Genomic DNA, 5,770 nt, shown 5'->3' with positions numbered 1-5,770 from the left:
GGTGGGGGGATTCAGCGATAGTAATGCTGTTGATCGTCAAAGGGAGATGGTTACATTCTCTCTTGTTGGAGATGGTCATTGCCTGGTACTTATGTGGTGTGAATGTTACTTGCCACTTAGCAGCCCAAGTCTGAATGTTGTCCAGGTCTTGCTGCTTCTGGACACAGACTCCTTCAGTATCTGAGATGTCCCGAATTTGTCCTTTTATGAAACCTTGGTCAGGACTCACTTGGAATATTGTATCCAGTCTTGGTCTCCTCACATGATGGGTGATATTGAGGCTTTGGAAAGGGTACAGAGGAGAGACATTCGACGAATTCCCAGTATAAGACATCTTGGTTATCAAGTTAGACTAAAAGAGTTGGGACCCTACACCTTAGAGAAGCCTAGACTGAGGGGTGATCCGATTGAGGTTCATAAATAATGAAGAGTCCAATTTAGCATGGGAGAGGAGTCATAATGATGGCGGATCATCCTCCGCCATTTTCGCCACCTGCAGCGTGATGCCACTACCAGTCGCATCTTCCCCTCCCTTCCCCTGTCAGCATTCCGAAGGGATCGTTCCCTCCGCGACACCCTGGTCCACTCCTCCATTACCCCCACCACCTCGTCCCCGTCCCAGGGCACCTTCCCTTGCAATCGCAGGAGGTGTAATACCTGCCCATTTACCTCCTCTCTCCTCACTATCCCAGGCCCCAAACACTCCTTTCAGGTGAAGCAGCGATTTACTTGTACTTCTTTCAATGTAGTATACTGTATTCGCTGCTCACAGTGTGGTCTCCTCTACATTGGGGAGACCAAGCGCAGACTGGGTGACCGCTTTGCGGAACATCTCCGCTCAGTCCGCAAGCAGGACCCTGAGCTTCCGGTTGCTTGCCATTTCAACACTCCCCCCTGCTCTCATGCTCACATCTCTGTCCTGGGATTGCTGCAGAGTTCCAGTGAACATCAACGCAAGCTCGAGGAACAACATCTCATCTACCGATTAGGCACACTACAGCCTGCCGGACTGAACATTGAGTTCAATAATTTCAGAGCATGACAGCCCCCCTCTTTACTTTCATTTTTAGTCATTTTTAGTTATTTTTTCTTCCTTTTTTTTGGCATTCCTTTTTACATTTTTTGCATTTATTTCATTTCATCTTAGTTTGTTCAGTTTGCTTACCCACTGTTTTTGTCAGGTTGTTTTTCTTCAGGTTTGCACTTGCTGATGTTCTATATTCAGTATATTCACACCTAATCTGTACTAATGCTTTGTCTTTCAAAACACCATTAACATATTGTTTGACTTTGCTCCGTGACCTTTTGGTCAGCTATGTGGCCTGGTCCAATCTGCACCTTCTCCTTTGTTATCTCTTGCCCAACCCCCACCTCACTTGTTTATATTCTGTGACTTTTCTAATATTTGTCAGTTCCGAAGAAGGGTCACTGACCCGAAACGTTAACCCTGCTTCTCTTTCCACAGATGCTGCCAGACCTGCTGAGTGAATCCAGCATTTCTTGTTTTTGAGTCAAAACTTTATATTGGAAAAGGCCAGATGGCACCCGGATCACATTAAATTTCATTTTTAGTGGTGGGTTAATGTACCAGGATGGCCGAGTGGTTAAGGCATTGGACTTAAGATCCAATGGGCATGTGTCTATGTGGGTTCATACCCCACTTCTGGTATCTGTGCTTTCAAAATGTTGCTCATTTGTTCCCTTACTTTTGCCTTGCACCATCATCTCTTCTGTCACTCTTGCCTTCCAACTGATCACAGCTTCCTATTATTTGATCTGCCCCAGCACCATTCCTTGGCTCTGCGCTTGCTTATAAACTTGTAAATCTTTAACTTAATCTCCTCTGTACCCTGACAATGACCTTCTCATCCTTCCTGGATTGTGGTTCCTCACAGGATTCGCTGCCTCTCCGACTCCTCTCCAGGTAACTGAAGGCCCTGAGCCTTGGTCTCGCTTTATACGCTAGCTGGTAGTTGATTCCTTGCAGGTCTGCCACCGCTCAGGAGAAGCTCAAGACCCAGATCAAGCAAAGTATCAAGAGGAATGTGAACAAAGGCTCCCTGGTGCAGAGCAATGGACAGGGCGCCTCCGGCTCCTTCAAAATCAGCAAGAAGGAAAACCCAGGGAAAAGTGGGAAAGAAGGTGAAGAAACCAGCAGCCAGGAAATCTTTAGTGAAGAAACCAGCAGACAATAAATCTTCAGTGAAGAAACCAGCAAACAAGAAATCTTTAGGGAAGAAACCAGCAGACAAGAAAGTGACAACAAAGAAAGTAACAGCCAAGAAAACGAGCAGCAAGGCGGCGGCAACGCCAAATAAGGCGGTGAAGAAAGCAGCGCTTCAGAAAAAGTCTCCTGCGAAGAAGGTCAAAAAAGGCAAGAGTGCGGCGGGCGGAAAGGCGCTGAAGAAAGTGCAGACATGGAAGAGCAAGGTCAAGCCGAAAGCAGCGAAGTCTCAGAAAGCAGGGTCTGGAAAGAAGTGAAAGCGCGGGAAACTTGTAAACATCTGAACACAAAGGCTCTTCTCAGAGCCACCCACATCTCTCAGGAAAGAGCTGATCCCCTGATCAAATGATCCCTGTCCAGGCCCCGCCTGCAGATTCCACATGGAAATGATTTGGAGTAAATCCAGGATCCCTGGTGACAACCCTCCACCCAGCCCTTTCCCCACTCTCTGTCATAAAACAGAGGGATGTCCGGCCCTCACTCTAACTGGAGATGTGTTCGGTGCAGTCTCAGTTCACAAATTCAGGGGGAGAGTTTGTAAGACAGTAACACTGGCGGAGAAACCCCACCTCACAACTCAAACCCCAACACATGAGTTTCTCCAATTCAGCTGGAGTCGGGTGAAAACAGGAGCTGGGATAGGCTGTGATCGGGAATGTTAGGAATGGATTTGTTCAGGGAGGAACGTACCTGGAATCTCCGAAAATAATAGTTCCTTATTTCCCCAGATGACACATTCTGCAGTGAGAGTGAAAAGTCTCTTCACTGCTTCACATTTATTAATTGTTTGGTTCGAGATGAATAATGAGTCAGAAAGAAATGACAGGATCTGAAGCTTCTCTCACACCAGCCCTTGAATGACTCAGTGTGAAGTGTCCAATGTGTGAAGCTACTGCCAGGGTTTGTCAATCTGAATAGTTTCAGCTCAGTTACTGGGGGCCTGGAATCCCCGCAGTTTGACTCTGTCTCTGATTGGTCACCCGCTTCTCAATCCAATTCTTAACCAATAGGAGAATCACATATAAGTAAATAGAAGTTCTCATTGGCTCAGATTTTCCAATTGGAAAAAGCCTGGCAGTTCCAGAGCAGGAAGGAATTGAAGTGATGGAAAATTTCAATTTTCAGGCAACAATTTTAAAACCTCTCATTTTATGTTCTGTTGTACTGTATTTACCGTCACAAAATCCTGACGCGATTTTAGGAATCGTTTTCATTCGTCAATCTGTTAACTGTAAGCGGCGGGAGGAAGGTCCGGTTCAGCAATTTAAAACGGGACAAATATCAGCTTCCACTCTGTAAAAGGAACACATTAGCGACTAACCGCTTCTCACAGGCTTCTCGGGGACTGACAGAAACGAGCGGTTTCTGATCTTTTCTCCTGAAAGAGGCGGATAATGCTGCAGGGAGCAATGAACTGCCCTTCACTTTCTGGCTGCTAATACACCCCTGACTTTAAACAGTTCAAACAGCGACTGATGCTTCTGCCGGAAAATGAGCAGATTCACCAGAATGATCCCGGTCCATCATGGCCAAAGACATCCAGCTGGCCCGCCGCATCCGCGGGGAACGCACCTTAAACCCAGCTTCAGTAACAAGTGTAACAAGGGCTCTTTTCAGAGCCACCAAATCAGCAAAGGAAAGAGCTGCCATCTCTGTTCATCATCAAACCCATTAGATTGGAGGGGCGGCCACATGGTTTCTGTTTTGTCACATCACTTTCCCGAAAGGCCTGCAGGACTGAGAGCTGATCTGGAATTTAGAAAGCAGCATTACCGGAGACTCATTGCTGCTCAGCACAATCTCAACCCCGCTCCTGGGATCTGTTAGCTGGCATTTGGGGAAAAGAAATGAATCCCAGTTTTATTTGGAAGGCATTAATGGAGCCGGGTCCGTTCACATGAGGGTTATTTACAAACATTACCCAATGAGTTCACTAATATTTGAATCCATTGGAGATCAGTACACAGGATATGTAAGGCAGCTCGGTCACTCTGACTGAAACCGCCAGTTCCCCGGGGCTGCAGACCCTGACACTGCGGGGAGAGAATCCCCGACTCTATCCCGCCGCCGGGGGAAACAGACAGCTCTGTGTCCCAAGAATAGGGAGGGCCGGGGGGAAGGCACACCTGAGAGCACTGCAATGGACTCAGCTCCTGTGTGTGCACAACTCTCACTGATTCCGTCCTCTGGGAACAGTGCGGTCTAAACAGATGAGGTTAGGAGAGAAACACACAGCCCGAGAATGTCCTCTTCCTTCCTGCATTTACTCTGTTCCGGGAGCAGATTCTCATTGAGAAGCGGCGCTCAGATCACCGGAGAGAAAAAAAAACACAATTCAAACTGTCCAAATGAAAAACAGAGAATTAACCCGGACACTTCCATTATTAAATTAATTCATCAGCTCCGAACCAGTTCCCGTTAATGTACCGGGATAATCTCGGGATTTATAAAATCGAAGGCAGCGGGATTTATTAAATTGTTGATTCTGACACCCTGTAGTTCACTTCTTCACTTAACTGGAGGGGGAGATGTGTGAGCAGAGAAACAGAGCGAAATCCAGAGAGGGAACTGAACACACACCTTTACAGATGTGAAACAGGTCAATCCACTGTTACAATAACTCCATCACTGACTCCCTCCTGACAGTAACCAGTCCTTTCACAGAGACTGTGGGTGGCTCTGAAAAGAGCCTTTGGTTTATTTGATGACATTTTGGCCGCTTTACTTTTTCTGGGAGCTCTGAGCGCTGGTTTTCTTGGGCAGCAGCACGGCCTGGATATTAGGCAGCACCCTGCCCTGAGCGATAGTCACTCCTCCCAGCAGCTTGTTGAGCTCCTCGTCGTTGCGGACGGCCAGCTGCAGGTGTCTGAGGATGTTGCCCTCAGATTAGGAGATTATCTTCTTGTTGTCCCGGGCTGCGTTCCCGGCCAGCTCGAGGATTTCAGCGGTCAGATACTCGAGCACAGCAGCCAGATAGACCGGGGCTCCGGCACCCACACGCTCAGCATAGTTACCCTTTCTCAGGAGCCTGTGAACACGGCCCACCGGGAACTGCAGTCCAGCCCGGGAGGAGCGAGACTTGGCCTTGGCTCGAGCTTTCCCGCTGGTCTTTCCTCTTCCAGACATTTCCACAATCTCACAAATACTTTCACAAAGAATGAATAATTTCCTTAGCATTAATAGGACGTCGCAGGTAGTCAGGATGGCCGAGTGGTCTAAGGCGCTGCGTTCAAATCGCAGTCTCCATTGGAGGCGTGGGTTCGAATCGCACTTCTGACACCTTGTGTTTTGACTGCACTGGAGGCGTTTGGGAGCAGCGGTGAAAAGCAAAGAGAAAGCAGGAAAGAACATGGACAAACAAAGGAACAATGGAACCAAAGATGTTGTCACAAAACATGAGAGTTGGAGGCAACCAAGTAAACAGCAGGGCACAGAAAAGATCAAAAATGTAACCTTTGTATCGGGGTGGAATATGTTGCCAATATGCTTAATGAATACTTTACTGTTTTCCCGAATGAGAGGGTGATGCAGATATTGTTATGAAGG

At 47.5% G+C, this 5,770-nt stretch overlaps 2 non-coding genes across 2 annotated transcripts; both read left to right on the top strand.

Annotated features, from left to right (window-relative positions):
* Positions 1–1,586: 1,586 nt before the first annotated feature.
* trnal-uaa (transfer RNA leucine (anticodon UAA)) lies at positions 1,587–1,669 on the top strand. The gene has a single exon. It is a non-coding gene; the product is annotated as a tRNA-Leu (tRNA).
* Positions 1,670–5,420: 3,751 nt separating this feature from the next.
* On the top strand, positions 5,421–5,503 carry trnal-caa (transfer RNA leucine (anticodon CAA)). The gene has a single exon. It is a non-coding gene; the product is annotated as a tRNA-Leu (tRNA).
* The last annotated feature ends 267 nt before the right edge of the window (positions 5,504–5,770 follow it).

This window comes from Heterodontus francisci, unplaced genomic scaffold (genome assembly GCF_036365525.1).
Source record: "Heterodontus francisci isolate sHetFra1 unplaced genomic scaffold, sHetFra1.hap1 HAP1_SCAFFOLD_51_1, whole genome shotgun sequence".
Lineage (NCBI taxonomy): Eukaryota > Metazoa > Chordata > Chondrichthyes > Heterodontiformes > Heterodontidae > Heterodontus > Heterodontus francisci.
This window is presented reverse-complemented; position numbering and strand designations above follow the sequence as displayed.